At 34.8% G+C, this 20,298-nt stretch overlaps 1 protein-coding gene across 3 annotated transcripts in view; it reads left to right on the top strand.

Moving 5' to 3' along the window:
* Positions 1-20,298, top strand: part of GABRG3 (gamma-aminobutyric acid type A receptor subunit gamma3) — a 614,083-nt gene that overhangs the window by 18,141 nt on the left and 575,644 nt on the right. Inside the window, exon 1 of one of the 3 annotated variants that reach the window (XM_032843109.1) lies at positions 20,280-20,290. The exons of the other annotated variants lie outside the window; for them this stretch is intronic. The gene's annotated coding sequence lies outside the window, so the exon portion shown is untranslated. Of the gene's footprint in view, positions 1-20,279; positions 20,291-20,298 lie in introns of those variants that run through there. 3 annotated transcript variants of the gene reach the window in all.

Genomic DNA, 20,298 nt, shown 5'->3' with positions numbered 1-20,298 from the left:
AGAGATTTTAAAGGAAATCTGTCCAACGGTTTATGAATTATATCAGAATTACCTTGGGAGCTCTTTAAAATACAGAGATCAGGCCTGACCCCAAGACATACTATGGAATATTATTTTTCTGTTTTCTAGTTCACTGATTTTCACTTAGATCTGTATTATTACCATTCTTAGGCTTGCTTTGAATTTAATTTGCTTTATTTTTAGTTCCTTAAAGTGGAAGATGAACTTGCAGATTTGAGACCTTCTTATCTAATTTTAGTGTATAATGCTATAAATTCCTCCTAAGCAATACTATAGTGACATTACACAGATATCAGTATTTTGATTTCATTTACATTCAATTAAAAAAAATACTAATTTCCTTTTTTATTTCTTTCACGCATGCATGGTGTTCATTTAGATATGTGGCATTCATTTTCCAAATATTTGACATTTTTCCAGTTATTTTTCTGTTTTTGATTTCTAATTAAAATCCACTATGGTTAATGAATACACTCTGTATAACTTGGATCCTTTTAAATTTACTGAGACTTGTTTCATGGGCCAGAATGATCTATATTTGTGTGCACTTGGAAAGAATGTGTATTCTGCTATTTGAGGTGTTGTGTAATTAGATTAGGTGAAGTTAGTTTATATTTCTTTTTTAAGATTTTATTTATTTATTTGAAAGAGAGAGACAAAAATCGTGAGAGATAGCATGAGTGAGGAGGAGAGGGAGAAACAGGCTCCCCATTGAGCAGGGAACCTGACACAGGGCTTGATCTCAGGACCCTGGAACCATGATCTGAACTGAAGGCAGACATCTAACAATTAAGCCACCCAGGTGCCCCAGTTCATATTTTTATAGAGATCTACTTGCTGATTTACTATTTTTTTTTTGTTATTGAAGTACAGTTAACATGTGTTATATTAGTTTCAGGTGTACGATGTAGTATAGTGTGCTTACCACAATAAGCAGAGTTACCATGTGTCACCATATGACATTAGAATATTATTGACTATCTTCCCCATGCTTTACTTTTCATCCTCATGGCTTATTTATTACTCAGTGGTTTTTAAAAACCTATTTTTATCAATTATTGAGGGTAGGGTATTGAAATCTCTGGCAATAGCTACAGTTCTGTCTATTTCTCTTTATAGTTCTATCAGTGTTTGATTCAGAAATTTAGAAACCATTATAAGGGTAGAAGCATTTCGGATTTTTTTGTCCTTTTGATCAATTGACCACATCATCATTAGATAATGAATAACCTTATACCTGCAATATTCTTTTTTGTGAAATCTACTTTGATGTTAAATTAAACACTCCAGCTTTCTTTTGCCTAGTTTTAGTATAGTACAGGTCTTCCCATTCTTTTACTAATAACCTATATTCGTCATTAGGTTTAAAATGTGCTTCTTGTAGACACCATACAGGTTGGTTTTGCTCTCCTAACATTCAGTCTATCAATCTCTGCATTCTAATTGGAGTCTTTAGACCATTTACATTTATTGTAATTAATGTGATTAGATTTAAGTCTGTCACCTTTTTATTGATTTTATACAGATTCTGTCTGTTGTTCCTTTTCCCCTCTTTTTATGATTCTCTTTAATTTCCTTTGTTATTGTCTATTAACCCTTATCTTGCTATTTTAGTGGTTGCTTTAAAAGTTTGTAGTATAATTTTTAACTTATCACAGTCTACCTTCAGGTGATTTTATACCAGTCTATACATAGTTATAAATGTGTGTGTGTGGATACATATTTCTACATTTCATCATTTTCCTTCTACATAAAGGACTTCCTCTGACTTTTCTTTCAGTATGAGTCTGCTATGATGAGTTTTTCAGCATTTGTAAACCTGAAAATATTTTTAGTTTACTTTAAAAAAAATCTTTATTGAGATATAATTCATATACTCAAAATTCATTCAATTAAAGTATACAGTTCAGTGGTTTTTATTTTTGTTTGTTTGTTTTTATGGATTTGAAAGACAGAGAGTGAGTCAGAGAGAGAGCTTGAGAAGGGGGAGGGCAGAGGATGAGGGAGAAGCAGACTCACTGCTGAGCAGGGACCCCCTACTCAGGACACTGGGATCATGACCTGAGCTGAAAACAGAAGCTGAACTGACTGAACTACCCAAGTGCCCCTCAATGGTTCTTAAATATTCAGGACATTCTGCTTCCATGATTTAGTTTAATAACATTTTCTTTTCTTTCTTTCTTTTTTTTTTTTTTTTAAGATTTATTTATTTATTTGAGAGAGAGAGGGAGGGACAGAGGGAGAGTGACAGGGGAAGCAGACTCCCCATTGAATGGGGAGCCCACTGTGGGACTCCATATCAAAACCCTGAGATCAGGACCTGAGCTGAAATCAAGATTTGAACACTTAACTAGATGAGCACCCAGGCGCCCCTAGATTGAAAACATTTTCATCATCCCCCCAAAAGACAAATATCTATTAGCAGTCACTATTCATTCCTACAACCTCCCACTTTGGGCAGTAGGCAACCAGTAATCTAATTTACATCTCTTATGATTTGCCTGTCCTGGACTTTGCATGTAAATGGAACCAGAATATGTGCATTTTTGTGACTGGCTTCTATTACCTAACATAATTTTTAAGGTTCATTTATATAATAGCAGGTATAAATATTTCATTCTTTCTATTAATGAATAATATTTTATTGCATAGGCATATTTTGTTCCTCCCATCATCAATTAATAATAACAAGGTTCAGTAAGGTATTAAGATTGTTTTCACTTTGGCTGGTTTTAATAATGCTTCTATAAATATGTGTGTATGGGTGAAAAATTTCTGAGTGATTTCTTTTTTTACCCATTGTTTATTTAGAAGTGCATTACTTATTTTCCACATATTTGTGAATTTATCACATTTCTTTGTTATTGATTTCTAATATAATTCTATTATAATTGAAGAACACATTTTATATGATTTTAATCCTTTTACATCTATCAAGGCTTGTTTTATAGCACATCATATTATTCTAGCATGTTTTATGTGCATCTAAGAAAAATACATATTCTGCTGTTGTTTGGTGGAGTGTTCTATAGAAGTCTATTAAGTCTTGTCATTTTATAGTGTTGGTCAAGTTCTCTGTTTCCCTGTCAGTTGTTGTCTAGTTGTTCTATCCATTATTGAAAGTAGAGAATTGAAGCAAAGTATGATATATTGAATTATCTATTACTTCTTTCAATTACATTAGTTTTGCTCCTAATGTAATTTGGGCTGTGTTAATATTTATAGTTACTGCATTTGCCAGTATATTGACTCTTTATAATTATGAAATACTCCTCTTAATCTCTAGTAACATTTTTTTTTATCAGAAATGGATTGTTTTTATTTTTTATTTTTTATAAACATATAATGTATTTTTTATCCCCAGGGGTACAGGTCTGTGAATCGCCAGGTTTACATACTTCATAGCACTCACCATAGCACATACCCTCCCCAATGTCCATAACCCGACCCCCCCTCCCAACCCCCCCACCAGCAACCCTCAGTTTGTTTTGTGAGATTAAGAGTCACTTATGGTTTGTCTCCCTCCCAATCCCATCTTGTTTCATTAAATCTTCTCCTACCCCCTTAACCCCCCATGTTGCATCTCCACTCCCTCATATTAGGGAGATCATATGGTAGTTGTCTTTCTCTGATTGACTTATTTCGCTAGGCATGATACCTTCTAGTTCCATCCATGTCGTCGCAAATGGCAAGATTTCATTTCTTTTGATGGCTGCATAGTATTCCATTGTGTATATATACCACATCTTCTTGATCCATTCATCTGTTCATGGACATCTAGGTTCTTTCCATAGTTTGGCTATTGTAGACATTGCTGCTATAAACATTCGGGTGCATGTGCCCCTTCGGATCACCACGTTTGTATCTTTAGGGTATATACCCAGTAGTGCTGTTGCTGGGTCATGGGGTAGCTCTATTTTCAACATTTTGAGGAACCTCCATGCTGTTTTCCAGAGTGGTTGCATCAGCTTGCATTCCCACCAACAGTGTAGGAGGGTTCCCCTTTCTCCCCATCCTCGCCAGCATCTATCATTTCCTGACTTGTTAATTTTAGCCATTCTGACTGGTGAGGTGATATCTCATTGTGGTTTTGATTTGTATTTCCCTGATGCCGAGTGATATGGAGCACTTTTTCATGTGTCTGTTGGCCATCTGGATGTCTTCTTTGCAGAAATGTCTGTTCATGTCTTCTGCCCATTTGTTGATTGGATTATTTGTTCTTTGGGTGTTGAGTTGGCTAAGTTCTTTATAGATTTTGGACACTATCCCTTTATCTGATATGTCGTTTGCAAATATCTTCTCCCATTCTGTCAGTTGTCTTTTGGTTTTGTTAACTGTTTCCTTTGCTGTGCAAAAGGTTTTGATCTTGATGAAATCCAAATAGTTCATTTTTGCCCTTGCTTCCGTTGCTTTTGGCGATGTTCCTAGGAAGATGTTGCTGCGGCTGAGGTCGAAGAGGTTGCTGCCTGTGTTCTTCTCAAGGATGTTGATGGATTCCTTTCTCACATTGAGGTCCTTCATCCATTTTGAGTCTATTTTCATGTGTGGTTGTAAGGAAATGGTCGAATTTCATTTTTCTGCATGTGGCTGTCCAATTTTCCCAAAACCATTTATTGAAGAGGCTTTTTCCATTGGACATTCTTTCCTGCTTTGTCGAAGATTAGTTGACCATAGAGTTGAGGGTCTATTTCTGGACTCTCTATTCTGTTCCATTGATCTATGTGTCTGTTTTTGTGCCAGTACCGTGCTGTCTTGATGATGACAGCTTTGTCATAGAGCTTGAAGTCCGGAATTGTGATGCCACCAACCTTGGCTTTCTTTTTCAATATTCCTTTGGCTATTTGAGGTCTTTTCTGGTTCCATATAAATTTTAAGATTATTTGTTCCATTTCTTTGAAAAAAATGGATGGTACTTTAATAGGAATTGCATTAAATGTGTAGATTGCTTTAGGTAGCATAGACATTTTCACAATATTTATTCTTCCAATCAAGGAGCATGGAACATTTTTCCATTTCTTTGTGTCTTCCTCAATTTCTTTCATGAGTACTTTATAGTTTCCTGTGTAGAGATTTTTAGTCTCTTTGGTTAGGTTTATTCCTAGGTATCTTATAGTTCTGGGTGCAATTGTAAATGGGATGGACTCCTTAATTTCTCTTTCTTCTGTCTTGTTGTTGGTGTAGAGAAATGCAACTGATTTCTGTGCATTGATTTTATACCCTGACACTTTACTGAATTCCTGTACAAGTTCTAGCAGTTTTGGAGTGGAGTCTTTTGGGTTTTCCACATATAGTATCATATCATCTGCAAAGAGTGATAGTTTGACTTCTTCTTTGCCAATTTGGATGCCTTTAATTTCCTTTTGTTGTCTGATTGCTGAGGCTAGGACTTCTAGTACTATGTTGAATAGCAGTGGTGATAATGGACATCCCTGCCGTGTTCCTGACCTTAGCGGAAAAGCTTTCAGTTTTTCTCCATTGAGAATATTTACGGTGGGTTTTTCATAGATGACTTTGATAATATTGAGGTATGTGCCCTCTATCCCTACACTTTGAAGAGTTTTGATCAGGAAGGGATAATTTGTCAAATGCTTTTTCAGCATCTATTGAGAGTATCATGTAGTTCTTGTTCTTTCTTTTATTAATATGTATCACATTGATTGATTTGCGGATGTTGAACCAACCTTGCAGCCCTGGAATAAATCCCACTGGTCGTGGTGTATAATCCTTTTAATGTACTGTTGAATCCTATTGGCTAGTATTTTGGTGAGAATTTTTGCATCTGTGTTCATCAAGGATATTGGTCTGTAGTTCTCTTTTTTGATGGGATCCTTGTCTGGTTTGGGGATCAAGGTGATGCTGGCCTCATAAAATGAGTTTGGAAGTTTTCCTTCCATTTCTATTTTTTGGAACAGTTTCAGGAGAATAGGAATTAGTTCTTCTTTGAATGTTTGGTAGAATTCCCCCAGGAATCCACCTGTCCCTGGGCTTTTTTTTCTTTGGAGATTTTTGATGACTGTTTCAATCTCCTTACTGGTTATGGGTCTGTTCGGGCTTTCTATTTCTTCCTGGTTCAGTTGTGGTAGTTTATATGTCTCTAGGAATGCATCCATTTCTTCCAGATTGTCAAATTTGTTGGCGTAGAGTTGCTCATAGTATGTTCTTATAATGGTCTGTATTTCTTTGGTATTAGTTATGATCTCTCCTCTTTCATTCATGATTTTATTTATTTGGGTCCTTTCTTTTTTCTTTTTGATAAGTCTGGCCAGGGGTTTATCAATTTTTTTCATTCTTTCAAAGAACCAGCTCCTAGTTTCGTTGATTTATTCTATTGTTTTTTTCTGGTTTCTATTTCATTGATTTCTGCTCTAATCTTTATGATTTCTCTTCTCCTGCTGGGTTTAGGGTTTCTTTCTTGTTCTTTCTCCAGCTCCTTTAGGTGTAGGGTTAGGTTGTGTACCTGAGACTTTTCTTGTTTCTTAAGAAAGGCTTGTACCGCTATATATTTTCCTCTCAGGACTGCCTTTGTTGTGTCCCACAGATTTTGAACCATTGTGTTTTCATTATCATTTGTTTCCATGAATTTTTTCAATTCTTCTTTAATTTCCTGGTTGACCCATTCATTCTTTAGAAGGATGCTGTTTAGTCTCCATGTATTTGGGTTCTTTCCAAATTTCCTCTTGTGATTGAGTTCTAGCTTCAGAGCATTGTGATCTGAAAATATGCAGGGGATGATTCCAACCTTTTGATTACGGTTGAGACCTGATTTAAGACCAAGAAGTTGAAGTCAAAAAAGCTATTAATGAGGTGCAATAAAAAATGGAGGCTCTCACTGCTAGAATAAATGAGGCAGAAGAGAGAATTAGCGATATAGAAAATCAAATGACAGAGAATAAAGAAGCTGAGCAAAAGAGGGACAAACAGCTACTGGACCATGAGGGGAGAATTTGAGAGATAAGTGACACCATAAGATGAAACAACATTAGAATAATTGGGATTCCAGAAGAAGAGGAAACAGAGAGGGGAGCAGAAGGTATATTGGAGAGAATTATGGGAGAGAATTTCTCCAATATGGCAAAGGGAACAAGCATCAAAATCCAGGAGGTTCAGAGAACCCCTCTCAAAATCAATAAGAATAGGTCCACACCCCGTCACCTAATAGTAAAATTTACAAGCCTTATTGACAAAAAGAAAATCCTGAAAACAGCCCGGGAAAAGAAGTCTGTAACATACAATGGTAAAAATATTAGATTGGCAGCAGACTTATCCACAGAGACCTGGCAGGCCAGAAAGAGCTGTCATGATACATTCAGAGTACTAAACGAGAAAAACATGCAGCCAAGAATACTATATCCAGCTAGGCTATCATTGAAAATAGAAGGAGAGATAAAAAGCTTCCAGGACAAACAAAAACTGAAAGAATTTGCAAACACCAAACCAGCTCTACAGGAAATATTGAAAGGGGTCCTCTAAGCAAAGAGAGACCCTAAAAGTAGTAGATCAGAAAGAAACAAAGACAATATACAATAACAGTCACCTTACAGTCAATACAATGGCACTAAATTCATATCTCTCAATACTTTCCCTGAATGTTAATGGGCTAAATGCCCCAATCAAAAGACACAGGGTATCAGAATGGATAAAAAAACAAAACCCATCTATATGTTGCCTACAGGAAACTCATCTTAAACCAGAAGGCACCTCCAGATTTAAAGTGAGGGGGTGGAAAAGAATTTACCATGCTAATGGACATCAAAAGAAAGCAAGAGTGGCAATCCTTAGATCAATTAGATTTTAAGCCAAAGACTATAATAAGAGATGAGGTAGGACACTGTATCATACTCAAAGGATCTGTCCAACAAGAAGATCTAATAATTTTAAATATCTATGCCCCTAACGTGGGAGCAGCCAACTATATAAACCAATTAAAAACAAAATCAAAGAAACACATCGACAATAATACAATAATAGTAGGGGACTTTAACACTCCCCTCACTGAAATGGACAGATCATCCAAGCAAAAGATCAACAAGGAAAAAAGGCCTTAAATGACCCACTGGACCAGATGGACATCACAGATATATTCAGAACATTTCATCCCAAAGCAACAGAATACACATTCTTCTCTAGTGAACATGGAACATTCTCCAGAATAGATCACATTCTTGGTTCTAGTAACAATTTAAAGAAGTATTTTGTCTAATATAACTGTAGCTATTCCAATTTCTTATAGTGCTGTTTGCATAATACATCCTTTTCCATCTTGTTGATTTCACACTATTTGTATCTTAGAATCTAGAATGTTTTTTTAGAACCAACAAAGTATTGGTTCTTATTTTTATATTCATTTGGATTGTACTATTTAGTCATTTTACATTTAACGATATTATTATTACAACTAGACTTCTGACATTTTGCTTTTTGTTTTCTATGTCTTATTTGCTTGTTTGTTTCTTTCTTTATTTATTTTCTTTGGGTTCCTTTACTACTTTCTTTTATGTTAAATGGATATTTCATGTATAACATTTTTGTTTCCTTAATGACTTTAAAAAAAACTCAATATTTTTCAACAGCACTTTTTGGTTTACAACAAAATTGAGAGGGAAGTACAGAGATTTCCCATATACCTCCTGTCCCCCACACATGCTTTGCTCATTATCAACATCACCACAAGAATTGTATAAATTCTAAGGATAAGCCTACATTGATGTATCATGGTCACATAGAGATCATAGTTCATCTTAGGTTTCACTCTTGGTGTTATACATTCTGTGGGTTTGGACAAACGTATAATGACCTGTATCCATCATTATAATATCATGAAGAGTATTTTCACTGCCTTAAAAATCCTCTGTGCTCCATCTATTCATCTCCCTCCCCTACACTAGCAATCACTTATCTTTAACTGTGTCCATAGTTTGGCCTTCCATAATGTCATATATTTGGAATCATACAGTATGTAGCTTTTTCAGATTGGCTTCTTTCACTTAGTAATAAGCATTAAGGGTGTCCTCATATCTGTTTATGACTTGATAGCTTATTTCTTTTTTTGTGTTATTACTCATTTGTATATACCACAGTTCATCCATTAACCCGCTGACGTACCTCTTGGTTGTTCCAAGTTTTGGAAATTGTTAATAAAATTGCTATAAATATCTCTGTGCAGTTTTTTTTTGTGGATCAATGACTTTTAATTATTTTTATATATTTATTGTCTTAGTATTTGCAAGCCTATTACACTACACATCTTGTCAAAATCTTTTCTACTCTAAATAACATCTAGGTTAGGGGCGCCTGGGTGGCTCAGTGGGTAAGCCTCTGCCTTCGGCTTGGGTCCTGAAATCAAGCCCCACATTGGGCTCTCTGCTCAGTAGGGAGCCTGCTTCCTCCTCTCTCTCCCTGCCTGCCTCTCTGACTAGTTGCAATCTCTATCAAATAAATAAATAAAATCTTTAAACAAACAAACAAATAAAAAAAGTGGGTTAAATAATATCTACCTTAGATCATGCTAAGAAACACAAATAAATATAGAAATTTACTCTAGTAGCTTCATTCACTCACCCATTTTATGCTATTATAAATATTATAGTTATATGTATTATAAACCTAATAATTTATTCTTCAAATTATTATTTTATATAATCTTATGTGTTTTAAATTGTATTTACTATTTAAATACTATATTTATCATTTCTGATTCTTTCATATCTTCTTGTTAGGTTAGAATTGTCATCTGAAATTATTATCTATTCTGATACAGCTATACTCCCACCATGCTCTTATTGTTAAACATATCACTTGTCTTTTGCTATTGTTAAATGTATTTCATCAAATATATTTGTTGACAAACATATATTTGTTACATACTTTTTTAATTTTAAAATTTATTTCTTGTTATAGTCCTAACAATACAACTGTATATGTACTGGGTTTTGCAATTACTTTTTAAATTAATTAGGAAGAAAACAGAGAAGACATTTGCAATTATGTTTTTTTAAAATATTGCCACATAATTATCTTTATCAGCTTTATGGGTTTATTATTTTTCTTTTTTGATTTGAATTATTTGAATTTTTATTTGAATTATTTGATTTGAATTATTGTTGTTTGCTTTTCACCTGAAGAACTTTTTTAGTGTTTCTTATAAGGCAGATCTGCTAGCAAAAAAGTTGTCTCAGTTTTTGTTTTCCTGAAATATCCTTGTTTTGCTTTTATTCTGAAAGATAGGGTTTTTAAAAAAAATATTCAGCACTTTGAATATGTCATCCCACTGCTTTCTGCCTTTGTTTTTGATGAGAAGTCAGTTTTCAATTTAGTTGAAATTTCCTTGTATATGATGAGTTATTTTTCTTTCTGTTTTTGGCATTTTATTTTTGAGTTTCAACATTCTGACTATAATTTTTATGGATGTGGATTTCTTTGTGTTTCTCTTACTTGAAGCTAAGTTTCTTGAATGTGTAGATGGATGTTTCTCATCTAATTTGAGAAGATTTTAAATCTTATTTCTTTGAATATATTTTCTGCCCCTTTCTCTTTCTGATATTCCTGTTATGCATATATTGGTGTATTTGGAGGTATACTGAATTTCTCTGAATCTTTGTTGACTTTTTCTTTTTTTCTTTTTTCTTTTTTTCCTTTCTGTTCTTTAGATCACATTCTCTCTACTGATTTAATGTCAAGTTTGGTGATTCTTCTATCAGCTGAAATCTACTTGTTCAGTGTCTCCAGTGAATTTTTATTTTGGTTATTATTCTATTCCATTTTGGAATTTCCATTTAGTTCTTTATTATCTTTTCTCTTTATTGATATTCTCTGTTCTGTGAGACTTTGTTATCATATTCCTTTAGTTCTTTAGGTTTCCTTGAATTCTTTGAACATAGTTAGTTTATAATAGCTGTTTTGAAGTATTTGTCTGTTAAGTCCAATATCTGAAAGCCCTGAAGAGTAAGTGCCTAGTTTTGTTTGTTTGTTTTTTCTCCTTGTCTGGGTCACAGTTTTCTCTTTGTGTGTGTGTGTGTGTGTGTGTGTGTGTGTGTGTGTGTGTGTAGTTGTTTTTTTTTTTAAGTTTACACTTCAAGATAATGTATTATGGCACCTCTGGATACTAATCCGCCATCATTTAAGCATTGATACTGTTTTTGGTTGTTTGGTCCTTTATTTATTTGTTTAGTGACTTAACCTGTATTAACTCTGAGAAGTGTATTCCACCCCTTCCCCCCAGAGCAGGCAGCCTTTGATGTCTCTGCTCAGATTATTTTCCCCATTTGGCCTAGTTACCAAGTGGTTGAGTCTTGCCTGAGTCAGCAGGTCTACTACATATTGGCCAATGCGTGTCCTTAAGTACCCTTTTCCAGTTAGATTTTTTATGAGAGGATGTCTTTGTGATTTGGAGCCTACTCTCAAAGTTTTGAAATTTTATATTTTACCACATGTTCATCTAGGGACTGAGATTGAATATCCAATCCACTCTCCCCCAACACACACACACATCACTCCTAAGATGTTGCAGCCTTTGTCATATAGTCTTCCAGACTTCCAAGAATGCAAATGGTTTTATTTAGTAAATAAATAAATACATACATACATGCATAATTTTTAAAAAATAAAATAAATAAATAAAACCAAAGTCTGATTTCTTTACGAATTGCCACTGGGTCAGAGTAATTTGTTCTTCAGCCAGTGTTTGCTCAGTGGTTGTGTTTAAGCCCTTGTGTCATTGAGGCTTCTAAGCTTTACTGATGTATCTGTTTTGGCAGAATGTTCTCAGTATATTCATATTTTGCTCTGATTATTCCTGAGTAGATTGAGCTTAACACATATTCACAGAATTTCTGATGCCCAATGTTGACCGTGATTCCACAAGCACTCTTTATAGGTGACTCTCGCTCTGATTCTCTTTGATAAACTTATGGTTGCCCCCCCTTTTTTTTAATTTGTTTTGTTTTGTTTTGTTTTGTTACCAGTGGCGTAAAGCTAAGATCTTAATTGCTCTTTTCAAAAATCTCCATTGTTTGCAGCAACACCCTTAGACATGGAACTACCTACAGTCTGGAGCCAAATAATATCATCCTCCTTATACAGATATGAAGAGTATTTTATATTTATGGCCTTCCTCTTTTCCTGGAAAGAGTCTCTCTCTCTATGCCACTGAATAGCTCTGGGGACTGGAACAGCACTCTGCTACTCTCAGATAGTGACATCTCTGCTGTACAAGGACTGTGAGGGAGGGGTTTGTTGACCTTGGCCTATCTGGCTTGCTCTTTTCAGTGCGCAATCTTCACCCTACAATTGTACAAGGTATGAACACCTGGATTAAGCTTCTTCCCTATGAGGAAGGCCTCGGTGGTGAAAGGCAACATTAATTCTCTAGACTATGCCTACCTGAAACAAAACTACTGAAAAATAAGGCTAAGAAGAGTGAGAAATACTGGTAACCTGTCCCTCCAAAGGTGAAACCCTAACCCTAATCTCACGACCTGGAAAAGTGAGGACTTTTGCTATCTTGGTCAAACTCACCCAACATAGATTTCCATAGTAGAGTTTTTAAAATGGATCTGGGAATGAAGTGGAGGAAGTATTTTGTGTCTAAAATGCCATAGACTGTAACTGTTCTCACTGATGGTTAGTAGCTTTTCTTAAATGAATGTATCTCTATTTACTTTATGCCCTTAGGAAAAAGGAAAATTCTTTTCCCTCCAGCTTTACTGAGGTATAATTGACACATAAAAATTTAAGATATTCAAATTATGCATTATGATAATCTGATGTACATCTATATTGTGAAAGGATTCCTCTCATCTGGTTATTAACACATCCATCATCATATATATTTTTCTAAGACAGTGGAATTTATATCATATATATATGATATAATTTATATATATGTAATAAATATATGTAGTCATATATATATGATCATATATATGATATAAATTTATATAAATTTGATATAAATATATATGATATAATTTATATATGATATAAATATATATAGTCATATATATGATTATATATGATATAAATTTATATAAATTTATATATATGATATAAATTCCACTGTCTTAGAAAATTTCCATTAAAAAATACAGTGTTGTCAACCATGTTATACATTAGGTCCTAATAATTTTTGCTAGTTAAATGGCTATTTTGTGGGTCTACTGAAATCCTCATTCTGCCATTTTGGAAGTCCTATCACTTACCTTCATTTTTGATATAGGATTCTGGGTTAGTAGCCATGTTTTTTTTTTTTTTGGTTCATTTATTCCCTTTCAGTACTTAAAAGACAATGCTTCACTTTTATCTCACTTGCCTTTTTCTGACGAGCAAGGTACTATTGTACTTCTTTTTGTTCCTTTGTACTCCATATGATTCCCTCTTTTAAGATTTTTTTAAAGATACTTTTAAGATTTTTTTATTACCAGATCTAAGAAATTTGATTATGATTTGCCTCATGGCATGTTTCTCATGCTTGACTCTCCTCAAACTTCATGGATGTGTAGGCCTATGGTTTCATTAAATTCTGAAAATTTCAGCAATTATTTCTTCAAAGATGTATTTGTTCTGATTCCCACACATCTTTTGTCTTCTCTAATATATATATATTATATATATATATATATAATATATATATTATATATATATATATATAGAGAGAGAGAGAGAGAGTAAATCTTAAGCAAGCTCCATACTGAGAGTAGATCCCCCATGCAGAGCCTCAGTCTCATGACCCAGAGATTATGACCTGAGCCAAAAATCAAGAATTGGATACTTAACCAGCTGAGGCACCCAAGCACGCCACTTCTGTAAATAATCCTGAATGTCATTCTGGGGTATGTTAAGTTACTCTGAAATAGTTTGATCTCCTAAATCCTGCTTTTTTTTTTTTTTATTTGTTCTGCAGATCTGGAGAAGTGCTCTTGGCAGATTCTAGGGCTAATTATTCTCCACTATTAAGTCAAACTTTTTGTGAGTATCAAAAACCCCATGAATTTTGCATTTTTCCACTCTGGCTTTTGAGAATAGGTGCTGTTCCCAGTCGTATGAGAGTAGAGGAAACCCTTCTCTAATCCTTATGGATTGTTCTTACACTGATTTCAGTTAGTTTTCCTTACCCACAAGCACTGATAAGTGCTCTGCTGGATAGCAGAGAGAGGCCTTCTGCAGATCTCCATAATTCTCCTGAGCAGGTCTTTTGTCTTCCAAGTTGTATTCTTTGAACACTATATGCCTTCATCTCATTAAACTCTCAGCTCCATCTCTTCAACTCAGGCAATCCACAGAGCTCTGCCTGGGCGCCTTATCGTGAGCCACAGCCTGAAAACTCTTCCAAGGCAGTAAGGTGGGACAGTTGTCTTATTTCCAGCCTCAGAGACCACTGTTTCTCATTACCACATATCCAGGGTCTTGAAAACCATTGTTTCACATATTTTTTCTGATTCTCTACTGTTTCAAGTGACAGAGTAAATCCAGTTCCTATTACTCCATCTTGGATGAAAACAGGAGTGTTCACTGTCCTGGCTGAGTTTAACATTGCAAGCTTGTTACTTCTCTACAGTCTAGCACTTGTGGATGTTGAATTTCTTCTCTCCACTTGATTTGAGGAGCTACTGCTTAAATTGGTAATAGCAGGAGGGTTTGTATGTTCCTTTTCAGACCTTTTCTTACTGGGTTACTCCTTAAGTCATATTTGTAGCAGGGTAGGGGTATGCAGTAGTTAGTGCTTATAGTGGTTTTATATCCACCACATTCTAGTACTTGTTTCTAATAGGTTGCAGAAAGAATGAGAAAGATGAGTTGATATGTCCATACCCTAGTGGTCTGTTTTTGACCATCATGTTCTGAGTGTTCTGAGGTAGTCCCTGATTCTGTGTGAATCAATTGACCACTGTCTGGCTTGGAAAGAGATGGGAGAAGGGGATTTCTCTTAAAGAGAACTGCCCATATCTAGCTTTTAAGATTCTGGTAGGACAAGTGGACTGTTCAAGGATTGTTGGAGTACTATCAGCTAGTGGCAAATATTATGATAACTGTCATGTATGTTATATATGTTTTTACCGTGATTACATAAGAAACCATTTATTTTTACCTATGTCAACCACAACAATGGAAGAGCTTAAAGTTTTAAAATATTCCTACCAATAAACCCAATCTTCCTCCAAAAATGAAGTTTTAAAAATAATTATCATTTTACTCATTGACCAACCCTGTCATTACATGTACCTTGAGCCATAACTGTAATACAGTTGTTGAAGGCTACTGCCTGAAGTCACACCCTGATGACACACCACTGTGTTTTCTGTTAGACAGGGAGATTTTCCAGTGTCATCCTGGGGCAGAGTCTATTCATTGTCTGAATCCATCTACTTCTCTCTGGCAGCAGGCCAGTCTTCACTGATAACATTTCCTCACTAACCAGGTCATTCTGATTTCATAAACTTCTTTAGAAATTTTTACAAGATTATGGTAGTTTTGTTTAAACCATTGACATTTTCCCTCAACATTTAAATTGTTAAGTATCTTAATGAAGTAATCTGCTTTGGGTACAACGTTTCATTTTTTCCTTTGGTTATTTTTATTTTTAAGTTAAAGAAGACATTGTATTGTAAAAAGTGTGGGATGTGTGAAATAGTATGAAAAATTAAAAATAAAAACACCACCTACCCAAAAGTTACCATATGTGAATATTTTGGCATACTTATTTCAAGCTTCTTTTAAAAAAAATTTAAAATAGTGAAATTATAGGCTTTAGTAGTCTCACTTTCTCCACAAAACTTTATAAAATTGATATTCATGTGTCATGAAATATTTTAAAGTTGTAATTTGATTGTTTTATGTTTCTCCATTATTGGACATGATAGTAAAAACATATATAACACACATGATAGTTTTCATAATTTATTCATTTTTAAAGTTTTTTATTACTATAAATACCACCAGTGCATCTATTTTTATCTACATTTCACATTGCTGTAAAATAATCCACTCCAAGTTTTAGTAGCTTAACATTGATTATTGTGTGATTTCACAGTATGAGTAGGAAATAGCAGGGCTGGGTTTTGCTGGAGGATCAGCTGGGGCCTGGCTGGTGGCTACTGGTCTCACCAGCCCACCTGCCCAGGTGGGATAAGTAGCATAAGTAGAAGAACCAGAATACTTGGACCTCTCTGTCCATGTGGTGAGATCTCCACGTGGTGTCTCTTCCTCAAGGTGGCTAGTGTGAGATTGTTTACAAAGGAGCAATTGGAATTCAGATGGGTCCAGAATCTTGTCATGAGCAGAAGTCACATAACATTACTTCCATGATGTCCTATTAGTCAAAATCAGTCAGAAGGATTTCTTAGATCAAGTAGATTCTACCCTTGCTGGTAGAGTTTTGGCCATTTTCAATCTACCATGACAGCTTTTCCCTACCTTGAATTTGTAGAAGCAGAACTACTTGGCCAAAGGATACAAACTTTCCAGAAAAGTTGGCTGAATATATACTTCTCTCAGAAGGTCATGAGAGTGACCATCTTTAAAAACTTACCACTATTTCTCCAGTTCTAGATCAAAAACTTGAACATCAGTAGCATAAAAATGGTGAAAGGGATACCTTCATTTGGTTATAAATAGTCATATCTATAAATATATAATATATAATCAACATTTATGATATTAATATATATTATTATCAATATATCATAAATAAGCATTAATTAATACAGTATAATACTATAATAATTAATATAATATAATAATATAAATAGTTATTGACTCTTATCTGGACCAATGCTTTGGGCTTTATCTAGGTACATATTTTCTGAAAATAAATTCTTGAAAAGTTACCTCAATAAATCTTATCCACTCTCCATCTTTCCAGAGAGCAATCCAAACTGTCAATAAACATATCATAGATACTGTTACATATGACTTTGGCTGTGAATTGAAATTACCTTAAATGTTTCTATTATATGGTCCATTTAAAAGTAATTCAGCTAAATAATTATTTTAGATGCATTGCTTTTAAATGTAGCAGAAAAAAAATGATATGTAGAATCTGTTGAAAATACATATGTATTAACCTACTTAAATATATTAGAATGCAGTCACTGAATATTTAGCATTACTGTATATTGTTATTATAGAAGGTTAATAATGAACCTAGATGGGTAAAAACAGTGATGAACTCTTTAATACTCTCATATTCTGAATATTTGTTTTATATTTCAGGTGAATGTGCACATGCCCTTAATTTTAATTCCAAACTTATCATGAGCAGTTGTTCTCCCAAATATTCATAGGATAGGAAACTTTTGAGTGAAAATTCACTCAGAGATTCAGTTGAGAGTAGAGTCTGGGGTACAGTGGCCTGGATTCTGCTCTGATAGAACTGACAGGGCTGTGTGGCCTCTGTATATAAAACTACTTAATCTGGCTGCTTTATTCATCTCTCAAATTTCTTGCCTAGATAATAGGTGCTCACAGTTTCTTCTTTCCGTCCTTTTCCTCCTTCTTTTTCATCTTCTACTTCTTCTTCTTCTTCTTTTTTTTTTTTTTTTAATTTTCCCTTCACTACTTCCTACCAACCCCTGGCAAAGAGGCACATACATATATATTTTTTATGTTGGAATGGAAGAAAAAAATTAATGTGATAAATATCACCAGCAGACAAGTGTCTTGCTTGCTTCCAGATATCACCATAAGGTGAGGTTTCTGTATCACTTCTTTGGGGTTAAGCTCAGCTGGTGAGATGATACATTCCCCTGAGCCTTCTCAGCAGCACCTAGCCACAGACCAGGTCAGAGTACATTTTCAGTACAACTGTGACCCTATGGTGGAGGCATCTTCCCAGAAGGGAGAGTTGGAGGTGCGGGGAGGAGCAGGGAGAGGTAAACATCCTCTGAGCAGTTCCAGACTCTGCTCCCCCTCTGTCCCTAGTCCTGTCTGGAAGAGGCTTTGTCTATAGCTGCCATGGGCATGTGCAGAAGTTCCTCAGAGGCACATGGGTTGATGGGGCCTTCTCTAGGTGGGCATAAAGAATTCCAAGTTTACAGAGTATTGATAACAACCCATATAGAATGATCTATCAATTTGAAATAGGATTAGTCTTTGGAGTCTTCTCACCTCTTTCAATTTTGTCTTGATTTCCCCTTACCAAGCTGGTTATGCAAATTGGAAAGTGCTAATCTTACCAATGTATTTGTATTTTATCAGGTGACACATGAAGATTGAAAAAAACAGTTTTAATAAATAAATACATATAAACATACATAGGTAGATGAACAGGAAAAGGAAAAAAAAAAAAAAAAGCTCTAGTCAGGTAAGGAAGAAATTTGAGTAAGACCAGGAATGTTGCTAAATGTTCTTCAACATTTAATGTATATTTACTTGCCTGGGAATTTACCTAGTGCACTTATTGCTTAGAAAATAATTGTGTCATAAATGCTCAATAAATGCTAACTGGTATTGGTCTTACAGTTAAGGTAGTACTCATCCTCAAGGCAGAGGTCCAATGTTCCCAACATGGCATCTTCAATTCAAAGTTGGAACTGGATTTGATCAATGGGTAACCAGGAAGGGTTAGACATGTTATAGTGATCACTTGTATGCATTAGCACAGAACTGACCATTTCTCTAAAGATGTAAAGCATTTCTAGGGTGGGAGTATTTAGCCAATATCTAATTCTGAAAGACTAACGGTGCTTACTGTGTTGCAGACCTAGGCTGATATGTTGGATATCTATGCTGATATGTTATATACCTGGGCTGAATTTTGCATATCTAGGTCAATATGTTACATAGGTGAGGTGATATACTGCATACCCAGGTTCATGCATTACATGTCTAAGCAGATATATCACATACCTAGAACCACTCCTATTCCCCATACATACATATGTATACATCTACTCCGGAAACTTGTCCTTTCTCTGTTAATGCCTTGCCCTGAAAGATTATTTTTGTTTTGTTTGTCGTTTGTTGTTTTTTGTTGTTTTGTTTTATTTTATTTTGCCTGGAATAGTCTTAATCAGAGAATGTCCAGGACACAAGGATAGAGAGGGTTCCATTCTCAACAATTAGAGTAAGCAGTTAATTAAATATTCTAGAAACATCTTACCTTTACCTGGTCCTTTTATCTAGAGAAATTGAGGCAGCTTCACTGTGTTCAAATAATATCTCCAGACATTCCTAAATTAAAAAGAGATCAAGGGTAACATCAGTTTAGATTTGGGGAAATATCAAAGTTAGATTACATTAGGTAGAGTCAGCACTGTGCTCTTGAACTGTTCCCACACCATGTTCAGCCTTCTCTGTCTTAATGACCCCTCACCATTCATATTCACTTTGGCTCACTGTATTTTCTTCTCTTTCCCTTTTTTTAACAAGATGCCCATGTTCCCAACTCAGGACCTACTCACTTTTAAAGAGTTTAATCTCCATTCTGGTTTCCATTCCATCATCCTAAAATTTGGTCCTTGATATAACTCAGAACTACTTAAAAATTGAAATTATTTTTAAAAAACTGAAATTCTTAATTTTATTTTAAATTCTGACCATAGCATCAACTTTTTTAGAGTATTTTTAAATTTAAATCCAATTAACCAAGGTATAGTACATCATTAGTTTTTGATATAATGTTCAATGATTCATTAGTAGAGTATATCAACCAGTGCTCATCATATCATGTGCCTGCTTTAATGCCCATCACCCAGTTACCCCATCCCACCACCCACCTCCCTTTCCACAACCCTCAGTTTATTTCCTGGAGTCAAGAGTGTCATATGGTTTGTTTCCCTCTCTGATTTCTTCCCATTCAGTACCCCCATCCCTATTGTCCTCTGCACTGTTCCTTATGTTCCACATATGAGTGAAACCATTTGATAATTGTGTTTTTCTGACTGACTTTCTTCACTTAAAATTCTCCAACTGCCTTATCCCTTTCAAAAATGTTTTTTTTTTCCTTTTCACTGCATTCTGTAGAACCCTAACACCTTTTTAATAGCAATATATCTTTCCCTTTGCTTCCGTGAAATACTTTCTTCTCTCTTATCATCCCCTTTCTGGTATCTCTTTCCCTTCCCATCACCTGGATTCCTGGCCCTTCAACAAGTTTTCTTCTGTTCTTCTTCTTCTTTTTAAAAATATGATCACTTATAATGTCATAGTGACATCAACAAGTGTGACTTCAACCACCATCCACATGCATTCATATAATATTTTCCAAAATGTGTACTCTGGCCTAGACCACTTTCTACTTAGTTCTTCATTTGCAGTTTACTTCTGGATATTTGAAGTGTATGC

The sequence above is a fragment of the Lontra canadensis genome, unplaced genomic scaffold, assembly GCF_010015895.1.
Source record: "Lontra canadensis isolate GAN:19392208 unplaced genomic scaffold, GSC_riverotter_1.0 scaffold135, whole genome shotgun sequence".
Classification (NCBI taxonomy): domain Eukaryota; kingdom Metazoa; phylum Chordata; class Mammalia; order Carnivora; family Mustelidae; genus Lontra; species Lontra canadensis.
This window is presented reverse-complemented; position numbering and strand designations above follow the sequence as displayed.